Genomic DNA, 26,484 nt, shown 5'->3' on the forward strand with positions numbered 1-26,484 from the left:
AACATGTAAATGTATTCTACGTTTTAAAGGTCGAAATATTAGTTTCCCGCGATTTATCATCATCAAATTATTTACATTTTTCCTAATTCGAGACTTTTTTTATTATCGAACCTGTTTTTAAAGATAATTTTATCTAAAAATATTTGCATTCGGCATAATACGGAATTATATACAATTGTTATATATAACCGATTCGCTAGCTAAAATGAACAGCCATTACTGTGTCCAAGTTGTTTTGGTGTTTGTCATGAAGCCGCTAAGGGACGGTTCGTTCCTATTAAACAATTTCTACTGTGTATTTGAAAAATGACTTTGGTTTTAAAAGGGTATGTTTGTGGATTGAATATCATATTAAATACAATTTTTTATTATTCTTAAACACAGTCTTTGGTTCATCAAAAAGTATGTATATAACTTATTTTTTATGCCTTAAGATATTTAAATTTTCATTTCATATTTTATGATATTTTAGTTAGCCAACTCGCTTTCGCTCTTAATTAAAACAACAAACTTACTTCCCTTCTACTTAAAACCCATTTTATTGCTTCTTTGATTATATAAAGTAAGCAAGAATAAGGAAAGCTTTGCCAGCTCATCAACGTTTTTCAAAAAAAAGTTAACACAAAACTCCACAAAGCAAATATATAAGGATTCAACAGTAAGACGAAAGGAAAGAACACAAAGCAGAAAGTAAGTAAAAGGAAATTACATTTTTGACACTTTTCTATTATGTATGGCGTGTACTTAAAATAGCAGCCATTTAATGTCATTGAGTCTTACAGCTTCACTCACCCTTTTTTTTACTTCACTGCAGAACGGGCCAGCTCGTTGATCATCACAAGCACGTTCGTTTACGCATTTTTCAGCGCCACTCTCTACAAATTTATATACTTCATGAGCTCAGGCGAAAAATTATTTATTTTCTGAAGTAAAACTCCAATAACTTGTCGTCGTACTAACTAACTGTAAAATGTAAGTTTGTCCCATCAGGATAGAGGTTTACGCCGATTACTTTATCGGCGGCGGCGGCGTGGGCGGCACTCCGGCGTACGCCGGTGTTCTTACTTGAAAAGCTTCATTTTTCTATTTAAAAAAATAATATTTAGGAAAGGTTTTGTTTATATGTATTTAAGGAAATAAAGGTGTTGGCCATTTCGGAAATATCCGGGGGTTTTGCATCAAAATCTTGCAGACCATTCAAACATTTTCAGGCGTAGCTCCTTGCGAAGGGATTGTCCCTCCAGAGAGGCTTCGAACCTAACCCCCGTCTTTGGAATTGGTACTGCTGCGTCTCCTGAAAAGAAATAGGGATACATAAAATAGTCACACTTTTGACTGTATATCTCGTGCAAAGCATAGTTTCACCTAGGGTTAACTCCTAATAGTCGTCGCTAACACAATTTCTTTAAATCATTTGTCACTCGTTGGCGGTCACGCATAAAGGCGACTTAGGGTTGCTATTAATGGTCTATTAATACTCATGACTCTCGTGGCGCAGATCGCCTCCAGTTTTTTCGGCTGTTTTTTAGAGCTACAATTCCCGATGTGCGAACAGTAGGAATCCCTACCACCAGTCGCTACCACGCCTCCTGAGCCTCACACCATACGCCAGTACAGAAGCTATAGGACTGCGACTTCGAACGCATACCTTCGTCGACGTCACTTTCCTAGAAGCTCTAGGTGTAGCTCCGAAGACTTTCCAACGTATGCTTTTGTCGCGATATGCTGCCGACCTACACCAGAGAAACACCTTGAAACGTTAGGGAGTGACTTTTCGGCCAAGGATGCCACCCTCGAAATCATAAGCAGTCTAAGTGGATGTCATTGCGACATGGGTGAAAATCGTATAATCCTCGGCGCATCTACATAATTAAAATTTTACAAGGACCTTGGATAAAATTTTTAAAATGTAGACCAAAGATTGCAGACGTTTGTGTTCACATCATTGATTTAAATAGTCTTCGTTAAATCAAAACGATATTTTAGAAAGTCGACCGATTTTAAGTGGAAATATGTTAGCTGCTGTTTTCCGGCCTTATGATAAAAGAGCTCATTATGGATGACCGCGTAGCTTCAGTTTTCAGACAAGTTCGACTGTCCACTACGTTAGGGTAGTATCACACACGGTCATTAGTTCCACTGTCTTGGGAAAGCTTTTGCTTCACCACTTTGAGTGTTCTTGCGAAGGACAAAGCCTCACCTGGTAAAAATGTATATGTGCCTACGTATTCACATTTGTAAAAGGAGCCGTAACGTGTAGGTGATATTTAAACTTGGTTGATTGGCTATAATCAATGTGATTCACTCCAAGGGACTAGTTTTGGATAGGGCCGCCAACTTTAGGAAATGTCAAACCGGGAGACTTGGGTGTTAAGGATGAAGTGTGAAAATCAAAATTAACGCTATTGTATAGTTTCGCAAATAAACAACAGATGTTTGAATGCAAGACTTAGTGATTTTTCAAACCCTTCTCATAAGTACATATATCCTCAACTTAAGTATGAGGTAAGAATAATTTCAAAGGAGTTTTTATGCCCCTAGAACCTACCAAAGAATTTTGCATCACTGATTTCGCTTATTCTTGAGGACAATTTAAAAACGTGTTCGCCTTGGGTCATTTTATTTGAATTCATTGTTCATTATTAATTTTTTCAAAAATGCAAAGTGAGCATATAAATTTTTTATATAACTTATCTTTTACTGTTCTGTTTTAATAACTTGGTGAATTGGGTGGATGCAAAATCCGTGTTAAGCTGACATCGAAAGCGCCTGTTATTTTAAATAACTTTTGAATAGTTATAAAGGGTTAAATTTGGCAATTAGTTTCTTATAACTGGCAGTGATACGCATCCGTTGATACTACTTTCGACCATATCCGACCAATTTTCGACATGAACAATAAATGGCCTAAACAGTCTTAAACGAGTAAAAAATATAGTAACGCGCCGACGCCGCGCCGCCGCGCCGATATTTTTGACATTCGGCGGCGGCGTGCGAAAAACGACCAAAATCGGCTGCGGCGGCGGCGGCGTTTATCGGCGGCGTATATCTCTACATCAGGAAGGTAGTCCATATTGCAAAGCAGAAGCGATGACGTATGAAAAATGCAGGGGAAACATACGTGCTTCAGAAATTTTAATGAGTTTTTATTACCAAAAACAACAAAAAAAGGCAACGCATAATAAACGTAAAACGTCTATAAGTAAGTAAGTAATACACGTTGTTCTTTTATGTGGTTGGCTGCCAATGCCAACTTTGTTGGTATACACCTCACGCATTACTGTCATACAATATCTCACAATTGGACCACGAAGCAAAAGCAAAAGCATCTGCATTTGCCAGGTATTTCGTGAGAAGAGAAGGAACAATAAGCAAACAGCCACTCTTTCACATACACCTGTGCACACACATATTTATATATGTATAGATGAAAAAAAAAATTGTTCGGCTTAATGGTAGTGGCGTTCTTAAGTCTCTTAGTAGATAAATGACAGTTTTCGTCTCATAATCACTTGCTCTGCAAGGAAGCTCATTAAACGCTCAAATAACAATGAAAGTTGTCAAGAAGGATACCAATGTTTCAGCGCGCTCTAGAAGAAACGTTTACTTTGACAAGCTTTCTTAATATGAGTACTTTGAAACATGCATACCGTTATATGTACCTAATTCCTACAGTTATTTATTCCTAAATTGTTTGCACGCACAGTTTGTTGCCGAAATGAAGCCATTAATTCATTGGACTCCACATTATTAAAAAATTGTACGCAAAGATATAAAAATTTAAATTAATATTCATATAATTAAGTATAAGAATTCGAATTATGATGAAGGTTCAACGTAAAATAGTACACCAAGTAAAATTCGCTCAGAAGTGTACGAAACAAATTTTGAAAATTTTGTTTAAAAATTATGGTTTACTCGACGTCTTCCAGGCAAACAATGCAAAGCCTGAGCACCGAGTTTTAGGTTTCAAATCGTATTTCAAAAATAAAATTATTTTCTAATCACTTTGTCTTTTGATAATTAATCGCTCTTTTATTTTACATATGTGTTAGTAAGGTTTCAGCCGCTTTATGTTTGTTTGCTTTTCGAGCTGTCTATAATAACCGGGAACATACATACATATAATTCCAAAATCAGCTACATTGCTAAATATAAATTTGCGAATTTGCCAGAAATCGAAAGTCCTAACAAAATTTTGCTCTGATTTTACCTTCCATACTTTACGAACGAATATTTAATTCACTGTATTCCCAAGCACATTCCCTCTATACGCATTACCAGCCACTCTAATATATGCCAACCCACCACAATGTTCCCAACATGAGTGGATCCACCTGCTGTGCTTATAAAATATATTAAAACACAATCAATAGTAATGATAAGTGAAATAAAAATTTTACAACAATATACTTCAAAATAATAAAATTTAAATTGTCCAATTTTCCCAAAGCAATTTAGGCTGATAAACGAAGGCACATATTCTTCCACTTTAACATATTGATGCTGGTGCACAAGCAATTACCGTTCGTTACTGGTTTACGAACAAAAATTCAAAGACATATGTGTATGAGGATATTATTGTCACCCAAAAATGGACCAATAAAACTTCTACAATCAGTACGAGTATCTTAATGTATTGCCTATCTTTGTACTTTTATAAATGTGTTGGGTGTGAATATGTAATATGTTTATTAGGGTGGTTTTTATAAATCAAATAATCGACGTTTAGATTGCTAAATGGGGAATCAAACAAAAAAAAAAATTAGTTTATGGTTTTCAGTAACCAAAATCGATATTTCTGTACTTTTGAAATATAACATATCAATTTTGGTCCTGTAAGGACACTGTTAAAGAGTAACAGACAGTAATCAAAGCTCATATTTTAATATATTAAGTCTTCGTGTGGCAGTCTGTGTTTGGATGCCTGTAAAAATTACTTTAACCCATTCCAAATTTATGTATGATATCTTTCAAAAAAAATTTGGTTTTCATTTGTTGGGTTTCTTTCGAGGAATCTTAATTTAGACCTAGTCCTCTCCAACCGATGCCAAAACTTGTGTGTGATATTTGGACTGGGAGTGCCACGAAATTCCCAAAAAAAATACCCAAACACAAAATCCCCAAAGAAAAAAAATACCGAAACACATAATACCCAAATTCAAAATCCCCAAAATCAAAATCCCCAAACACAAAATCCCAGTGCTAGGATAAATATCATGACCGTGTAAAAAATAGCAATATCTATTTCCTCTTTCATTCATATTTATGTATGTATAACTATATATTCACGTTTTGGTAATACATATTTTTACTTATTCATATATTGGACATTGGAGCTAAGAGGAGCGTGTACTACGAAGAAGGACATCACCGTGGCGGTAGCCACGGTTATACCACACACCCGGACATGGCATGGCGTAGCCCAGGGTTATTTTTTATAAGCGCGTCCGAAGGCCGCCTATGCAGAAAATTGGTATGGATTATTAGCCTTTTTTGCTCGCAGCGATTTTAAACCTAATTTGAATTTATTTCACACATAAAATGGGGATTTTGTGTTAGGTATTATGAGTTTGGGGATTTTGGTTTTGGGGATTTTGATTTTGGGGTTTTGATTTGGGGATTTTGTTTTGGGAATTTTGATTTTGGGGATAACGTGGTAGACCAATTTTGGCATGATAAGCCCGTTTGAGACTGAAAAAAGTTTTAAATTTGATATATATTAAGAACCACCCTAATGTTTATATTGTAAATAAGTACATTGGAAAACATATTTTTTGCTATTTATTTGTAGGTATGCAAAACTATGTGTGCAAAAATTTTAGGAAACTCAATTTAACAGTCAAAACTTAAAGTCTTGGCAAATACACTGATTTTTCTAAAGCGTTTGACAAAATCAGCCATTCAAATTGATCTCAAAACTGGCCGGTGTAGGCTTCCACTAAATTTTTCTTTCTTGGCTAAAATCGTATCTTGTCCAGCGGAACTGTGTAGTTGTGATAGAAAATGCGCGTTCGAGCTTTTTTGGACCATTACTATTTATAATTTTTATAAATGACATTTCGGTCTGTTTTCAACACTCAAACTTTCTGCTATATGCTGATGATTTAAAGGTTTTCTCTACCATTTCAAACTTGTCAGATTGAGGTAAATTACAATCTGACTTGGGCAATGTCGCTGCCTGGTGTAACTCAAACAATCTATCACGTAACATTTTCAAAATCGCGTTATCCCATATCCACGTCTTATACCATTTGCGGTTCTCGCCTCTCGACTCTTACAGAACTGAAAGATCTTGGGGTAGTTTTCGACTCTAAATATTCGTTCTCGATACATTTAAACTCTACAATTGCTTAGGCCTATTCTCTTCTTGCTTTTATCCGGCGTTTTAGCTCAAATTTTACGGATCCCTATACTCTTAAGATACTGTTACCTCACTTGTTCGCTCTAAGTTGGAATATACCTGTTTCCTAGGGGCTACTCTATCATGAGTGTCATATCAAGAGGTTCGAAAGTGTGCAAAAAATCTTTGTTCGTTTTGCACTGCGTTCTCTGAATTTTTCCGACCCGATTCTTTCCTACGAAGCCAGATGTACACTCATCAACCTTCAGTCTCTAGAATCTAGAAGAACCTTGCTATCAATGACTTTTGTTTTCGACATTATAAATGGTTCAATCGATGCGCCAGCTCTTCTCGAGGGTATTCGATTCCATGTACGAAACAGACCGCTTAGAAATAGCAACATGCGCTATACGGGGTTCATTCGGACCCGCTATGCTTCTAATGCTTCCATTTCTCGAACATTAACAGAATTTAATCTTCGCTCAAATTCTTTAGAAATCGACTTTTCATTATCTAAACCTATTTTTATAGCTGTAATTGCTCATGCATAATTATATTATATTTTATTTATTTTTTTTGTATTTTGTATTACATATGTTTATCTCTACGTAGTCTGTAAGTATATTTTTGTACTAGACTATTTTTGTAATTTGTAACTGATCAAATTACTAAATAAATAAATAAATAAAAATTACGGCTTGCAAAAGAAAAAAAATATATACCAGTTCACATACGCAAAAAGTACTAGATCGAAATCGACTTATCTAAAGTTTAAATCTTCCATGGACATTTTTCTGAAATTTTATGTTTACTCCATTCTGCTCAAAAAGTTATCTAAATAAAATTAGCCAACTCTTGTATGTGTATATTCTACTCCCTTATATTTCTGAATACACTCTTATGTGTATACCTTTTATATTTGTTTCGTACATCATTTATTCGAATGAATTTATTTCCTATATATAATCTGCCAAATATTCCAAAAGGCAACGAAAAACAGTTATAAGTAGACTTGATGCGCTTATATACTCACATATATATTAGCAAAGAAGGTATGAAGAAGGTACTTTAAAAATTCATGACAATATTTTCCGCTCAGGGATGTACAATTGTGATACATTTTTCATTAACTGGGTAAGTTTTGTATTATTCTTACGGATTATAAAATCAAAAGTTTTTTTAAATATTGCACTTAAGTTCACACGTACATATATATATACGGTTTTCGGCTTTCTGTGCCTCATTTAAAGTTAAAATTACTTGTGAAGACTTTAGTGCCGATTTACTACCGAGGGCACCGTATATATGGCATAATTCCTTCCTGTAGAAGGGCACATAGGTTTATTTTTTATATGGAGCAAAATCTGAAACGCTCTTCGGAAAAAAATTATAAAACCCTATGCGAATTTAAAGGGCCCACAACTTTTTTTTTTGTTAGAGTAAAATTGATTGGGCTAAAAACTGCATACTCAAAAGAATTCAGAAATCTCTATAAAAAGACTTCTAAATTTTCGCAAAATTTCTAAACTTTTCAATTTTTTTGGAAGACGTTTTGAAATTAGTTTGCATATTTTCAGTTTCGAAATTCATAGAAGTTTTTTCATAAATTAACGAAAAAAAAATTTATTAATTGACGAAGTTCTTGGGTTTGCTGAAAAAGCATATACATATGTACATACATACGTATTGATTTATATATCAAATATGCTAAAACTAAAATCTGAAAGGAATTGAATACACAAGAGGTGATTCAGTTTTGCTAGTTGCTTACATACAAAACAGGATATAAATACTAAGAAAAACGTTTTTCTTCTGTCTCATCTCATTGCATATGTATAAACGTACATATGTATATTTGTATATGTTTCATGCGTTTTACCCAGGGTTGGATTTTTCGATACATTTGTACTTTTTTTGATACAATTTGACTCAAGAAAGTACTGAAGTACTACGCTGAAATGTTTGGTACAATTTTGCCTACAGCTAATATTCTAATTTTAGTAATGTATTTTGACGCTATGGCAAATGTCGAACAAACGACAACGTTGCTTTCATTTGTGTACTTGCACTAGTAGTTCGATTAGCACTGTCTCTCTTTATCACATACGATTTTTCAAGCAATAATTAGTTTGAAATAATATGTACCTGCATACAAATGTATGAAACCCACCTGTTTTTCACTGAAATCAAAAAGAATATTTGGATAACACTACTATTTCTAAAATAGTAAACAAAAACCATATGGATATTGATAGTATATATTGCGACGCTGAAGTAGATCTATTCATTTGTAAAAATTTATTGGAAAAATTTTAAACTAAACATAAAACTATTTTACATGGAGTTTTGTAAAAACATACAGACGAAAATTGACTTTGATAATGAAATTTTGAATTGGGTCACAAAGCCTGCTCCTGAAACTCTTTATCAGGAGAAGTAACTAGCATTGTTCCACTGGTTGCTAAATTATTTCCTACATGTGAAATTGTAAAATCGAGGAAATTAATTCGGAATATCGAGTCCTGTCAGAACACGAAGAATTGCGTGCTCTTAAAAATCATTCCATTTCTGAGTTTTGGGCAAAGGTGCGATTATTGAAAAATGAACTGAACGAGCCGTTTTTTGCAAATATATACAGAATTGCACAGGGGGTTTTATCAATTTCACATTCTTCAACGAATGTTGAAAGAATATTTTCGATACAGAATATAATTAAAACCAGGTGTAGAAATCGTTTACCTGTTGAATCAGTTTCTTCTTTGATAAAAACAAAGGATTTTATTAAGGCCAGGGGGCAATGTTGTTATAATATGCAAATTGATTAGGGAGTTAGTGGTGAACAAAGTTTAATCGTTGACGAGGATGAAAAGTTTTTTGATTAACAAGCATACATACATATATGCAAATATTTAAAATATATCTATGTAATAATAGTATGTTTTATGTATGAGAAAAGAATATTTATGTTTTTCAAAAACTCTTATTGAACTAAAAAAAACGTTTCCTTCTAAATAAAAACAAAAATTTATTTCAAATGAATACACACATTAAGCACTTTTTTTTATTTTGGTAATAAAAAGCAAAAAAAAAGTAAATGAGTAATAGTGCAATATATGTATGTAAATCCATGCACACAAAAATTCAGTACAATTTGAACGAAAAAAGTACGATTTTTGAGTGGATTTAGTACAATTCATGAAATGTCATTTCCCAACCCTGGTTTTACCCATGCATTTTACTCAAAGTTACTTAATGAAACAGCTATCAATGCCACAATGCCTAGTAATGAAACTACGTAGGAATGTTAATGTGTGTGTATGTATGTGTGGGGGTGTGTGCATTAAACGCCTTTCTCGTTAACTGCCTATCTGATTCTGATGAATTGTGTATTCTGTTTGCCAATATTTTCGTATATTGGCCTACACATTCGTCCATCACTTTTCTTTTATATGCTGAACTTGATCTGAATCTTTCACTTCGATAATCATCATTCAACTATGGCTACTAAATTCTCCATTGTTTTGTTTACTATTGGTATTAACTGTCGCCGTTGAATGCTTTTTTACACCTTAATGTCGCCTTGATGTTTTTGTGTCATACGTTAAGGATGTAAAGGATATGTGTCCCATTTTTTTATTTCATTTTCTCATTCTCTCTATTGACTTTCTTTTTGTGTGCTGAGCACGTACATTTTCAACCTACAAATTTTCTAGGTACAGGTGTATGTAGTAGAGGTTTACGCCGATCACTTTATCGGCCGCGCCGGCGTACGCCGGTGTTCTTACTTTAAAAAGCTTGATTTTTTTATTTAAAAAAATATTATTTAGGAAAGGCTTTGTTTGCATCTATTTGAGGAAATCAACGTGTTGACCATTTCGGAAAGATCCGGGGATTTTGCCTCAAGATCTCGCAGATCGTTCAAAAATTTTCTGGAGTAGTTCCTTGCGGAGGGATTGTCCCTCGTTCGCTTAGTCCAGAAAGGATTCGAACCTAACCCCGGTCTTTGGAATTGGTACTGCTGCGTCTGCTGAAAAGAAATAGAGGTACATTAAATAGCCACACTTTTGTCTGCATATCTCGTGCAAAGCGTAGTTTCACCTAGGGCTAACTCCTAATAATCGTCGCGAACACAATTTCTTTAAATAATTTGTGGCTCCTTGACGGCCACGCACAAAGGCGACTTACGGTTGCTATTAATGGTCTATTAATGCTCATGACTCTCGTTGCAGAGGGGCGTCTGGTTTTTTCGGCTGTTTTTAAGAGTTACAATTCCCGATGTGCGAACAGTAGCAATCCCGACCACCAGCCGAGCTACACCAGAGAAACACCTTGTAACGTTAGGGAGTTACTATTCTGCCAAGGATGCCGCCTTCGAAATCATAAGCAATCTAAGTGGATGTCATTGCGTAATGGGTGAAAACCATATAATCCTCGGCGCATCTACATAATTAAAATTTTACAAGGACCTTGGATAAAATTTTTAAAATGTAGACCAAAGATTGCAGACGTTTGTGTTCACATCATTGATTTAAATAGTCTTCGTTAAATCAAAACGATATTTTAGAAAGTCGACCGATTTTAAGTGGAAATATGTTAGCTGCTGTTTTCCGGCCTTATGATAAAAGAGCTCATTATGGATGACCGCGTAGCTTCAGTTTTCAGACTAGTTCGACTGTCCACTACGTTAGGGTATTAGCACACATAGTCATTAGTTCGACTGTCTTGGGAAAGCTTTTGCTTCACCACTTTGAGTGTTCTTGCGAAGGACAAAGCCTCACCTGGTAAATGTGTATATGTGCCTACGTATTCACATTTTAAAATTAGCCGTAACGTGTTGGTGATATTTAAACTTGGTTGATAGGCTATATCCAATGTGATTCACTTCAAGGGATTAGTATGGTATAGGGCCGCCAACTTTAGGAAATGTCAAACTGAAATGTGAAAATCAAAATTAACATTTTAGACGCTATTGCATAGTTTCGCAAATAAACAACAGATGTTTGAATGTAAGCCCTTCTCATACGTACATATATCCTCAACTTAAGTATGAAGTAAGAATCGTTTCAAAGGAGTGTTTATGCCCCTAGAACCTACCAAAGGATTTTGCATCACTGATTTCGCTTATTCTTGAGGACAATTTAAAAACGTGTTCGCCTTGGGTCATTTTATTTGAATTCATTGTTCATTATTAATTTTTTGAAAAATCCAAAGTGAGCATATGAATTTATTATATAACTTACGTTTTAATGTTTTGTTTTAATAACTTGGTGAATTGGGTGGATGCAAAGTCCGTGTTAAACTCACATCCAAAACGCCTGTTTTTTTAAATAACTTTTGAACAGTTAGAAAGAGTTAAATTTCGCAATTAGTTTCTTATAACTGGCAGTGATGCGCATCCGTTGATACCACTTTCGATCATATCCGACCAATTTTCGACATGAACAATAAATGGACGCCGTCGGACGCCGCGCCGGTATTTTTGACATTCGGCGGCGGTGGCGTTTATCGGCGGCATATATCTCTAGTAGGTAGACATGTATATTTGTTAGCACTGGAATATATGTCGTTCTTAAAGTGTATAAATGGAGGTACTTAATTTCAAATCAGCATGAAAATTTAAAATTAAGTGCGAAATTCAAATTCGTTTTTATGTTCGCACTTGGCTTTAAGTCCCAGTACTTAAAATATGTATAATATGAGCAGAAAACGCCAAATTGTTGTCGTTTTAAGTCCGCTACTTCAACTAAATTAATCCGGCATACAAAATTCGCGTCCCATATAAGCAAATATTCCAAAAAAATGCTTTGTTTTCGTAAAACAACTTATATGTGGAGATCTGACATCGATTTAAATTAACTAAAACCATTAGCGAGGTGCAAAGGGACTAAACAAAAATTGTCTAGTAAAATATGTAAAATTTTCCAGCAATTCAATTTTAAATGAAACGAACGAAGTTACACAAATTGGTTCCGTTGTTTTTTGTGTTTCCCAACTGGCAACACTCCATTTATCCGAAAGTGTCATGCATGGCACTTGAACTAAGCCATAACCCGCAACACAAAACAAATTCAACACTTCAATTCGTATAGAAAAATAGTGATGGCAACCAACTGTCGTTGACCGGTCAGAATATGTGCAGCAAACAAATATACAAATTTATGTAAGTACATGAGACATTAACTGGAAAAACACATCCATCCATCCAATCGGTCTGACATATAAAATCACATCTACAATAATGTTTGTACAAAAGCAGTGCATACATCAATTTGAACAAAAAAAATCATATAAAAACGCTGCACTAACACAACGGTTTTTTGCAACACAATATACATATAAAGTAGATAACAGTAAAAAATAAAGTCCAAATTCCAACTCATCGCTTCATTGAATCTCTTTGAATTGCCGCTGACATCCCATCGACATTGGGTGCATTCAGTACGCCCAACTCGTTTGAGACACGTTTGCAAAATGTTATCGTCAATTGAGTGATACAAATTGTGTTTGGTGAATGGGGGGTTGTGAGAAGTGAAATAATAATTCCTAAACTTTTATTAAAAAAAAAAACAGGTTGAATTCCAAACGCGGTCGACAGAGTGTAAGCGAGAAGCCTCATCGCGGCCAGCCTAACCCGAATAAATATAATTCGTAAATAAGACTTCGAAATGTCAAAGAACTCTTAAGCAGCCTTTGAGTGTATGTATTGTAAAAAAATTTAAATCAGTAAATTCACATAAAACCCAAATACTTAACGATGTCTTCGGTAAGTGCTCACCAACCGTTGATCAACCGATGTGTTCTCTGAATGCGCCTGCTTTGTACGCTTTTTTCGCTCTTCACAATTATTGTTACCTAGAGAATTGTGCATCGTTTTGAATGAACGAATATATATTTATTCGTATACTGGATTTATTTGTTTATAACTATGATTTAAATTTAAACACAACAAATTCCTGTTTTCATAAATATATAAAAATTGTTTATAAAGCACTTTTTTATTTTTTGTAATTAAGATGGTAAATCTTTAGATAATTTGGATTTTAAGCACAAAAACACGACGGACGTTTTGTTCAAGTCTCTCAAAATAATATACGAAAAATAGAAAAAAAAAACACACAGGTAATGTAACGTTTCCATCAAACTCAAATTCCGTGTTTGCCAGTTTCGAATTATTGCTTAAACACGTCCAAAAACCCGGGAGAGGCATCGATATACAGGATTTGACCTTAGTATCAATAACCTGAAAATAAAAATTTTAATTTCTGTCATCAGATATTTTTCATAAAAGGGTTGTGGAGAGTCCAATACTTTCCCCTCGCTTCCCAATAAATTCGTTAGTATAAGCACATATTTTGGAGAGTTTGCATAAAGCAAAAGTTTTTGTAACATTTTAGTTCCAAATGGACTTTTTGACTCCTTTTTTGCACTGTACGAAGAAAATAATATTTTTGAAGTTCCCACAGTGTTAAAATGTTCTAGAAAAATTGTCGCCGGAAAATGTTACTAAGGCAAAAGGCGCCTTAAATATGCAATCTTTTTTTTATGAGTTTCATATTGACCTTTGGCTCCCTACAAAGGTGTATGTGTTTATCTAATGGGCAACAAAGTCGTTTGTACAGAAAAGTCAAATTACATAAAGTATAAAAAATGTTTGCATACTTCAAGGCTGATAATTTTCCTTTCTTTTCCCTGTGGTTTTCCACGTTTCTTGTACAAAGATTTCCTCCGAGAGCATCCTAATAAAATTTTCCGGCAAAGAAATTTTCTGTAAAAATATTTCCCGTAAAATTTATAAAATCGAGTTGTATGTACTTTCTCGCCTGTTCATTTAATCAATTGTCTAGTAAACATCAAAATGTATTTCCTGTATCGCTGTTGAATTATCTCTCCATTGTTCAAGATTTGCAACAAATAAATTTGAAAAATACAACAAAATAAAATTCGTGAACACAGAAAAGTTGATTGTACCACATACCGCAAGCAAGGATAATGCCAATCGTCGCAAATAGCGCTAACAAGTTGATATTATTCACTTGAATAGCTTCTTTAGCACCACCATTTGTAAATATGTTCATACACACACATACATACACACTTTTATATACAATCAACGTACAACAGGTATGACCTGATTTCCTTTTCCCTACGCTTTTAGCTAAAAACATTACCTATACTTATACTACTTTATCCTACTACTATTTAAGACTTTATCGCACACTGCAATACATATTTACATATATATACATATGTAGGTATAAGACCAAAGCGAAGACGTTAAGATAAAATGAATGCGATAGTGCAATCTGCACACCTGTGCAATCAGTTAAGTAAACTTAGAATTTCGTTAACAATTACACACACATTCATTCATTATTGGTTGAAATTTGAGCTCACGTAGGAGACTCCTATCATTGCCACTATCTTGTCGTCGATTTTTGTTGATTTTTATAGCATTGATCATAGTTTTAAAGCCTTTTCATGCAGTTTATTAAAGCTATCGCAACGATTGATGGAGTAGTGTAAAATTTGCATACGCCAAACGAGTTTGGAGACGAGCAATTCGTGGTGAAAAGCGGGTAATATATTTGCAGGTTTTAAAAGTCGACAATAACATAAGTCAATAGCTTTGAAAGTAATAGATCAACACAAGAATAGGGATTAAGGGGAAGACAAGCCAAAGTTCGAAAAGTGAAAGTAAAAATATAATTTATTTCAATCCCTTCCCCCCAAAACCCCTCTCAAAGAGGGGTGGCGAAAACGTCATGATTACGCGAATAATGCCACGAGACGGAAGTTGTGGTAAACCGCCAAACCAAACGCAGCTAGACTTTGTCGACTTGCATGCCATTCCGTGGCTTCTAACGAAATACAAACACACAGATTTTTGTTACATTGAGTTTAACCACCGCTGAGAACTATCACACCGCCACTCATTCACTTATCAAGATCCTTTTGCACAATGTCAGTCCACAGTATTTTTTTTGCAGTTGTGCTTTTCTGATTCTTTTGTTGAAAACTTTCAACATGTTGCTCATATATTTTGTTGGCACATCCACATCCACTTATACATACATGGAGTAGTCCGTGTCCTTTCCTTGTTGGTTCGCTGCAGTTAGTAATTGATTGAAACTGCATATTTATACATACAGACGTACTTACATACGTGATGGCACAACAGTTAACGATAATCTGGCATTTGTATTGTAGAAACAACAACTTGATTAAGTTATGCTGCTTGTAATTGTGTTAATACAGAAACAATTAGTTCGAAAACTGTAAATATAAGCAAATAAGCATATGTTTGTATAAGCGTAAATAAGTTTGTGTACGAAGAATTACACAAGTATCAAGATTAGCATCCAACTAAAGGTGAAACAATGTCAGTGTGTATGTACATATGTAATTTGATATAAAACTCAATCTTTGCTTAAATCGCTTTCGTGACCAGTTCTAGATTAGCTATTGCATGAACTAAATATCGACTAAATTTCCTATACATACGGACATATGTATGTATATATATAAAAAAACTTAATGCATGCTTATAAAATATTAATAAATGAAGACAAAAGTGCCTGTGGAAAAGCAGATAAGCGAATTTAAATAGCGTTGGTTTAGAAACCATAAAAAACATTTCCGTTCCCCGCTTTTACGCTCCCAACCCCATAAAAAGCCATTTTTACAAGTCCAATCAAGTCGAATTATTCCCAAAGCATCTCAAATACACAAACAAATAACAGCTAAACGAACAAAAAAAAAAGAAACAAAAAAACACAAGAAAAGGGCGAATGAAGTAAAACGTGGTATTTTTACAACAATTTTGTACCAGATTTTGTAGCTACATACATATATACACATATATAAATATGTTATACTCATGTTTTAATATATCCATTTGTCCTTTCTTCATAGCTGCGAATATTTTGTAGCCTTTGTTCACAAAACAGCCATTTGTTGAGCTTTGTACTATCGTAAGAAAATGCTTAGCCTCATACATTCATACACACATACATGCATACATTCACTCATGCCTTGGTATTTTACAAAACGCTGTTCACAAGCAATTTCATATCTGTTCATGTGCATTAGAATTTTGAAAATGAACTTACTACATAAGCCGCTTGGAAATTATGACAAGGATATCTCATATCAGTTTGGTATGACATGTCAAGTAAAATTTCATTTTTTATAAGACATACGGAAATAATGCCCCGGAATAGAAGAGCTGGAACATGCAAAAATACTGAAGAATGTGCGTTGGGTCTCCAAAGGGCGTGTAGTACAAAATTTGAATAGCACATCCACATCCACATGCCACTAGCAATGCCAAATACAACTTATCATTTGCGACTAGTTTAAAACTTCCCGTCAAGCATTAAATACACTTCAAGAAAAAACATATACGAAACTTTGGTTTTCTATGTTCAAACAGAGGAGTACTGCTTTATAACAGTAATGCACATTGTTGACTCTGATAAAAGCACAATGTTCTCAATCCACAAATGTCAAGCCTAATTCTGGAGTATCAGCTTGTTTTACGTTTATCCATTAATCCCAGTTCCTATTCCGGGTGATAGCAACAAAAAATTACGAGGATTACGAGTGAATGCAATGCTAGCCTCAGTGTCTGCAACAGGTAACAAAGTACCCTGGAGGTCAAGGACTAGAACACGAGGCATGGGTGTCTTATAAACTATTCTAGATGGTGACAAGTAGCTGTCGACTATAAGATTGAAGTCAATTCATGTAGATTCTGCTTTTACTACCCTGCAAAAATATAAATTGTTAAAAAAAAGAATAGCATTATCTTGAAAGTAACCCACTTGTAGCTAAAAACCTTTTTTTGCTGGCTTTAAGTTCGAACTGGTGCATCGCAAATCGGTCATTCCTAATTTATATATCGACAAAAATTAGTTTACTATTATTAAGTAGACAAGTACTGCAGAACCACCTCTGACTCTTTTGTTGCCACTGCCATACACAATTCGGTAGCTTTTTTTAAGAAAATAAACAGATTGTCATACAATTTAATTATTGGAAACCAACTGGCAATTAGCTCACCGCTTCTTCTTTCCTGCTGAATAATAATCTAAATATGTCTGTGGTTTTCTCTATTCCATCAATCTGGTCCGAGCAGCGGCACGGGTTCACTCCCCGGGCAAAGGAACATAAAAATTTTAGAAACAAGTTTTGTCATTTAGAAGAGCGAAAAGCGTCTCGATGAAAACTCATCTGCCTTGCAGATGCCGTTCGGTGTCGACATAAAAAATGTAGGAAAAATTAAAAGAAGAATGCCGCAAATAGAAAGAGAAACACGGCCTAAAATCTTCTTGATTCCCACCGAAATGTCCCCGTATTTGACTTAAATAATAAATTCAAAACACATGGTATAGCGTAATCAGAGAGGTGGCAGGCACAAATCAGTTGATTGGTGTATTTTTGTTTATTTTGACATTGGTCCGTTACGATTTTGACATAAAGCCGTAGAACTGCAAAAACAAAATATATGGAATGCGTGAGTTTGTTTGTATGTGTGTCGTTCAGCCGTCACCTAGTGTGGTTCCACCGACATGGCAACTTAAAAATATATAACGTGGACTGTTTTCTGAATGTACGCCAAATATTTTAATTTGTTTCATCAAATATTAAATACTGCAACCAAATCAGTGCTTGAAGTGAGAAAACAGAGAGTTAGCTTGTTATTTACACTTGAATATGGCAACACCGGTGCACACAAAGAATTTTTTAGCACAAATCTTGTGGCAGCATAAAACTTCCGAGTGCGCCACTGTTTGCACGTTTCACAAAACTGTATATCTTCCAATCTTTCAATTATGCTGCCACCTACCTTCCCGTTTCTCGCTGTGTTTATGAATGTAATTTGAATGTGTGCTCTTAAGTAACTTAAATATAACTGGTGAATAGCTTTCTGGTGATGCGCACGTGAGTGAACTTCCATTTACTTATATTAGTGTTGTTCTTCCTATGCACTTACATTCATATATACATATGTACATATAAAATTACGTGTTTTTACAAACATACGTACATGACATTAGTGTATATTCTAAATACATATGTATGATTGTATTGTGGTATGTAAAAATGACCTTCCGAGGCCACAAATTGAGTTTACGTGATAAAATTGGATTTCCGTTGACGGAGCCAGGATGTTGACAATGCCAACAACTAAATATATACATACATACATACATACGCATGCATATGTATATACATACATACATAGAACAAATACTAAAAGTGTTTGCACACGAACAATAGACTTAGATTACATTACGGACGGTGTTATGAATTGACGGTTGTGACTCTGCAGCTTGTTGTTGCATTTCTGATGTTCTTCACAGCAATCACCATTTTTTGTTGTTGTACATATAGACATTATGGGTGTTGGTAGGTAGTATCATTGCTTCGAAGAGTACAAAAAAGGTTAATACTGTCGTCAGTTTGCCAAAATCCTATCTACCTTTTCGACTACGACGCGGACGAATTGACCTTAAAATGTGGGTTAAACTTGAAGGCCAAGGAAATTAACTCATTGTTCGCTTTAATTAAAACCATTATCAAGAAAACGAAACTCAAATTACTGAATAATGAATTTTAGCACACGTGTGCCCAGTTGCTGATTAGATAATCAGGGCTAAAGGTTGAATGAGTGCTATTAATTACATACATACATACGACCCTTTAAGGTTTCAATTTAATTTTGGGTTTGGCTGTGTAAATAAGTTTATTCTAAATAAATTTTAAGATTTATTATTCTCTTTTTTGGCCAAATGTTTGTAACCTTCTTCTAGCAACGTCTTTGTTATTTGCTGTGTAAAGCATGCACTTAAACCAGAGTTGGGCACAGTACACCAAATTTTTAGTTCAACTACAGCTCAAAATTATAAATTTAGTGGTTTTGAAAACTGCCAAGTAATGTTTTCCTTTGAAATTTAGTGAAAATTATGGGAATAAAATTATTCTTCAACTTGACTCCGAACGGCTTCTGGGAAAGTAAGGCCCACTTGCAGAACGGCAAGTTATTTTTTAGCTCAGAGCCAGTTTAAAAAATTTATTAAAAATGTAGGAGCTTAATCCCTCATGTCATGTTAACTCTGAGTTGAAAAGTTAACTTGCTGTTCCTCAAATTGTTCTAAATGGAACTCTTTGCTGAGAAACTTTTTTCCGACAGAAAAAAACTTGCAATTTTGCCAAACTACTGCAGAGGGGCGAACTCACTCAAGAAAGCTTTCAAAAGAGTTTAGTGTTAGCTTTCCTATCACCAGGGTTTGGCATAGGGCACTAGCCGAATAAATTCCATTATCACAGTAGCTTTTCACTATCACTGAGGTTTTGGTGATGGTGCAAAAAAAAGAGAAAGATTAACCTACAAACATATAGCATTTGTACTCGTATATATGTAACATGTTTAAGTTATATGCTAAAAAAAACTATTCCCGATAAAAGCTCCAATATTATTGAGTGATAGTTTTGATAATTCAAAACAATGCAATTTTTCAGTGATAATTTAGAGCGTATTTTAGTAATAGTGAGTTTTCGTGATGGTACTAAAACTGTGCATGTCACACTAGTCAGGAACCTTTAGTAAATTAGGCTAGAATTTATGAAAAATTTTAAAAAATTCCGTTTGACCCTCTCTCCATTTCGCTCGCTTTCTTTCTCTCCCTTTTCCCCTTTTTTTATTTTTCATTACTTCTAGCTTTAATTCCACCTTAGTTTCACTTGTTCCGTATCTCTCCCACTATATCTCCGCCTCAATTTTTCTTTTTCGTATTCCTCCTCCTTACCATTTTTCCTTCCCTTTTCCGATTATCTTGCTTAAACTCGTTTACTGCCATTCCAGTCTACGTCGGGATTCCTTTTTAATATACTGTCTATCTCCTTATTAAAATATCCGAAAGAAGAAATTACTAAAAATATTTCGATGGCTATGTGCATAACCGACGAGAAAGGGTTTCATAAACATAGAACCCCATTTTCCACACATGGATACGGAAATCAGTTTTTTAAGCCATTCCTTAACAATGTGCATTTTGATTTAAAAGATCTAAATATGCCATATATTTGTTTGTAGATAAGTTTGCATAGCCGTCAAGGTGTAGGCTTACCATTTGGTTACTTTACAAACAACAAGCAATTAGTTGTGTAAGCACTTGGAAAAACTTAGACTGCACACACAAACACATTAACACTTATGCCGCTGTTGTATTCATGTGTGTATGTAAATTATATATTCAAAAACATTGAGTAACACAAACATTCATCCCCTAACAACTGAATCTACAAGAATAACATTGAACGGCTTTTAAGCTTAAGCTATTTTCCGCCTACGCGTATATGAACACTACCACATATGCATGACTAGCTTCTGTTTTTATATACATATTTACACAAACTCACGTTTGCTTAAAACAAACTTGAAAAATAAGAACAGCCTTAAGACATAGCTCTGACATCGCACACACACACACAGATGCGCATACACAAACAAAATGTACGCTTTAAATAACTACCGACCTGAATAGTTTTTAGATTAAAAAAAGGACAATGTAACTTAATTTTCCAGTGTATTTGTAAATATTTGTATTTATTGCAAGACCAACATAATAAATATTGTACAATCTCTTGTTTTCTAGGACTTGCCGTTAGCCACAATGTAGTTCGACTAAATAATTAAATAATTCAATTTCAAAACTAAAACTTTTAAGTCACTCAACAGCAAGGTAAATTTACCAAACTGAATACTAAATTTGATTTACACATGGATACACACATTAATATGTATATGGCATACTGGCTTTTTCTGTTTCATCTTGCTAAAATTATAAAATACCTTTCGGTGGTAAAATTAATAACTAAAATATTTAGGTAGTCCATAAAAAATTTTTCAAATTGTGAGTTCTAAATCAAAGCCAAACAGTGTAAGCAAAACTTTTCCTCTTCGTCTCAACATCCCTTGCGGCATTAAATAGTATAAATACATATTTCTTTATAAAGGTCCCAATTTAAAAATAAATCAAAACAAAAAAACGCTCAAGAATGCAATTGTTACACAGAACCTTAAAAGCAGTAAATATTATTGTATATCTTGGCCTCTTAAAAAGAATAGTACCTGGGCGACCGAGCTTTGCTCGGCAACGTTTCGTTGTTCTGGCAACGTTTCTTTTTTTTATTTCGAATAGGTGGCAACTTTAAATGGCAACCCTATTCAAAAATGTCCCTATTGTAATGCGGAGTGAAATACCTTTCGTTTGATACCCATATCGGCATATCTCATGCTATTTTTTTATACTCAGCTGAGCAGAGCTCACAGGGTATATTAACTTTGTTCGCATAACGGCAATCCGTAACGGCATAAACTAATCGAGATAGATATAGTCTTCTATATATCAAAATGATCTGGGCGAAAAAAGAAATTCATTTAGCCATGTCAGTCCGTCCGTCCATCCGTAAACACAATAACTTGAGTAAATTTTGATGTATCTTGATGAAATTTGGTATGTGGGTTTCTGGACGCTCATCTCAGATCGTTATTTAAAATGAACGAAATCGGACTGCAACCACGCCCACTTTTTCGATATCGAAAATTTCGAAAAACCGAAAAAGTGCGATAATTCATTACCAAAGACGGATAAAGCGATGAAACTTGGTATGTGGGTTGATCTTATAACGCAGAATAGAAAATTAGTAAAATTTTGGACAATGGGCGTGGCACCGCCCACTTTTAAAATAAGGTAATTTTGATTTTTGCAGCAGTAATTTGGCAGTCGTTGAAGATATCATGATGAAATTTGGCAGAAACGTCACTCATATTACTATTTGTGTCCTAAATAAAAATTTGCAAACTCGGATGGCGAACACGCCCACTTTAAAAAAAAAATTTGTAAATCAAATTTTAACAAAAAATTGTATATCTTTAACATTCAGCTCTAGTAATAATAATAATAATACCCAACGGATTAAACCCTCCAAAGCCCGCCCGACCGGCGCGAGGGGCGCATCCGCATGACGCACGGATTTGTTATTGCCGAGTTGTTGATAGGCGGAGGTTTGTTAAGCGTCGAGATCTAAAACTGCTCAGCTACAGAATAAAAATCATCAGCTGAGTACTATACATAACAGTTAGAAATTACATAGAAATTATACATATATATACGTGAACATTTTTAATTTATTTGATTTTTTTTTTTTTTTTTTGTTAAGATTTAAGATAGGATAAGACAGTTTTCTTTATGGTAAAAAGTGAATCCGTTATATCAAGTGAATTAGAATGAGTGTTAAAATCATGACACAAACACCGAAAAGATTCATTTAATTCGAAATTAGTTCTACACTGCCTCAAAAGAAGAGGTTTGTAATGTCTTGACACCCGTGATGGGACGTTGAAATTTACTTCGTTCAAAAGAATTGGACTAGAAATCAGTCCATTCAGGAGTTTAGCCATAAATATAACGCCTAGCATTTCTCTACGACTTGCAAGAGTTGGAAGATTGATAAGCTTTAACCGACTAGTATAAGGTGGAAGATTATACGCAGAGTCCCACTGAAAATTCCTTAAAGAGAAAAGTAGAAATTGCTTTTGTATTGATTCAAGTCTATCTGCATGAACTCGATATTGTGGATTCCAGACTATTGATCCGTATTCTAGTATCGGTCTAACTAAGGTGATGAAAAGGGCTTTAGTTACATAAGGGTCACTAAATTCTTTGGACCACCGTTTCACGTATGAAAGAACACCTCTAGCCTTATTGACAGTAGCATTAATATGAAGGCTGAAACTAAGTTTAGCATCTATCGTGACTCCCAAGTCCTCAAAATAGTTAACTGATAGAAGACAAAAATTATTAATTACGTAAGAGGCTGCTGGCAAAGATCTTCGAGATAGGCACATGAATTTGCATTTATTGAGGTTCAGCGGCATTGAATTTACGTTGCACCAAGTAACTAGGCAGTTTAAATCCCCTTGAAGCAAGGGACGTTCTTCGATAGACGCGTAAGACCTAAAAAGTTTTACATCATCAGCATACATTAAGATTTTGGAATATTTTATAGTGGTACAGATATCATTAATAAATAGCAAGAACAGAATTGGACCAAGGTGGCTGCCTTGTGGGACGCCAGAGGGAACATCGATGACATTTGAAAAAATATTTTTAAAAATAACTTTTTGCGTTCGACCGCAGAGATACGACGAGATCCACTGGGTGAGACCAGGTTGGAAGCCAAGCCGATCCAGCTTGTAGATAAGTAAGGAGTGGGATAATTTGTCAAATGCTTTACTGAAATCAGTATAAATAACATCTGTGTGAAGATTTTCTCTAAATCCCTTAGAAACATGACTTGTGAATTCAAGTAGATTAGTAATGGTAGATTTGCCTTTACAGAATCCGTGTTGCGGTTCTGCAATCAAAGTAGAAATGGAAAATATTAGCTGATTGGTAACGATAGCTTCAAACAACTTTGGGATGGCCGACAACTTTGCTATTCCTCGATAGTTCTCTACACACGACCTACTACCACTTTTGTGAAGGGGTATGAGAAAAGATTCCTTCCAAGCAGAAGGAAAGACTCCACTTTTTAGGGACATATTGAATAAATCAGTTAGAGGCTGATAAATGTGCTCAGCGCATTTTTTAAGAAAACAAATGGGAATTAAATCAGGACCGTACTTGTAAAATTCTTTCAAAGACGTTAAATATGAAAAAACTTCATCCGGATATATTTCTGGAATATTAATGGTGTTAAGTGAGTTAAGCTGAAATGGATATTCATTTGAAAAAGTATTAAATTCATTGGAATAGTTGGACTTGACAAATTGTGCAAAGAAGTTAGCAATATCTTGATCGTCGCTGGACAAATCACCCTGGTATTTTAAAGCAGAGGGAAACCCTTTAACCCTACGTTTAGAGTTCACGAAATTATAGAAAGCTTTCGGATTGCAAGTTATTTTCCTTTTCATCTTACAGATGTACGTATTATAGCACTTTTTGTTTAATTCAAAATATTTATGACGCAAAATAGAGTAATGCAAGTAATCGGAGTGAGAGCCCGACCTTTTGTATAATTTGAAGAAGCGAGATTTTCTGTTTTTTAAGGACTTCAGCTCTTTAGTGAACCATATTTGGACTGATTCGGTAGACGCACGTTTTCGCTTAGGTACGTGTTTTTCCAAAATTCCGTAAATGGTGGTATAAAAGTCAGAAACATTTTTGTCAATATCAACACCATATTTGGGCCAAGCCACTGTAGATAAAGTTTGATTAAGTTTACTAAAATTAGACTTCGCGAATTGAAATCTGAAACTAGAGTCGTATTTAGTAGCAATGCTACTCGGAGAATTTCTTTCGAATTCGTATGCTATTTCCAGGGAAGGATGGTAAGGGTCTTCAGGTACAGTAAGAGGTTCACCCCGGCTTAGAATATATTTTGATGTATCATCGACAAATACCAAATCAAGGGTCCTCCCGAACATGTTAGGAATTATATTTATCTGTTTAAGGCAAAGTTCAGTTATTTCGGCTAAAAATTCGTTGTTGGACAGGTTAGAAGGAATAGGTACAATATTCTGATCAGATATGGTCCATAATACATGCGGGATATTAAAGTCACCCAGGACTATCATCGAATCAATGGGCTTCATCAACGAATTAACAATTTTGAGCAGGGAAATATGATCCATATACACCGAAGGATCAGAAGATGGTGGGATATAGCAGACCGCGATATAGACACAACCCATTCCGAGATTGATTCTAATGCATTTGAATTCTGTAGAATCAATAATGGGTAAATTAACCTCATCTGAAGGTACAGAAGAATGTACCGCAAGCAAAACTCCACCTCCAATTCTGTTCAAGCGGTCATTTCTGTATATTTGGTAATCATGGCAAAGAATCTCTGAATTAAATACATGAGGTTTTAGCCAAGTTTCAGTTAAAGCGATAATGTTGTATTTGCAGTTAAACGATTTCAAATACAATTCAGTTAGGTTAGTGTTTAAACCTCTAACATTTTGATAAAACAAATTTAGGACCGATTTAACATTCAGTTTTTTGATGCAATATTGTTATGTGGAAGTGTAGCAAGATTTGAAATATTAGTATTACGCCTACGCTCGAATTCCCGCACAAAAGCACCGGGCGGCCAAAAAGAATTATTTAATATAGTATCAAAATGTTGTGCGGATACATCAATCCTAAAAGACGAAATATCCCTAGGATAGTTAAAATTGAATTTTCGAACTGTCACGTTTTCAAATTTAAGCTTAGCGATGATGTACGACTTTAGGTCCTCTTCTGTGGTGTCTTTATCAAATCTTGACACAAAAACAGATTTTTTAATAGGGACAACAATAAGATTGTTAGACGGCGGTTCGGATTCCGTAGAAGGGTTTTGTGGATCTTGATTATCTTTTGCAGAATATTTTTTAGGTTTTGTTAAAGAAACCTTGGATGAAGATGGCTGAGCTGGTAAGGGATTTGGAGATGCCAGATTTATTAATTCGATAGTTGGGGGTGCTGTAACTACGGGTGGAGGAACTTCAGCAACGGCATTGAGTGTCGGAGCACTTGAGGAGGCATTACAATTTCTATGTTGGTTTACGTTAGTTAAGTCATCCGGATATTTGAAAGACTTAAATAAGTTTTCATACTGGATGAATTTCTTGGACAGTGCGTCAATTTCCCTGCCTATTTCAGAGAACCCATCACGAGCCTGTTTGAAAACTTTGAAAAGATCAATCTCAGTTGGTCTACATTTCAAACAAGCCCAACGAACTCCCTTATCACTATCGTTGAGAGCGTCAACCACTCTTGCTGACAAACCGGCACATTTCATATGGGCGAGCACATCGCAAAGCCAGCATGACACGAAGGGATGGGAATCACTTTTTATCAAGCAGTTCGCTTCTTGTGCAAGGATTGTATAATGTATATTGATAACGGGATTTAACGGGCGAGACCTAACGAAGGTATTAACCATTTCACTGTGAATAGGGCTTAAGACCTCCTTATGTTTATCTGGATCAAAGGGCTCAGTTGGTAGTTTTCGAAACTCATCGAAGTGCTTACAGGCTCCTTAGCCCCTGCGTGTCATCATTGACACTCTCGGACTCCGCT

This window comes from Eurosta solidaginis, chromosome 5 (assembly GCF_040869045.1).
Source record: "Eurosta solidaginis isolate ZX-2024a chromosome 5, ASM4086904v1, whole genome shotgun sequence".
Classification (NCBI taxonomy): domain Eukaryota; kingdom Metazoa; phylum Arthropoda; class Insecta; order Diptera; family Tephritidae; genus Eurosta; species Eurosta solidaginis.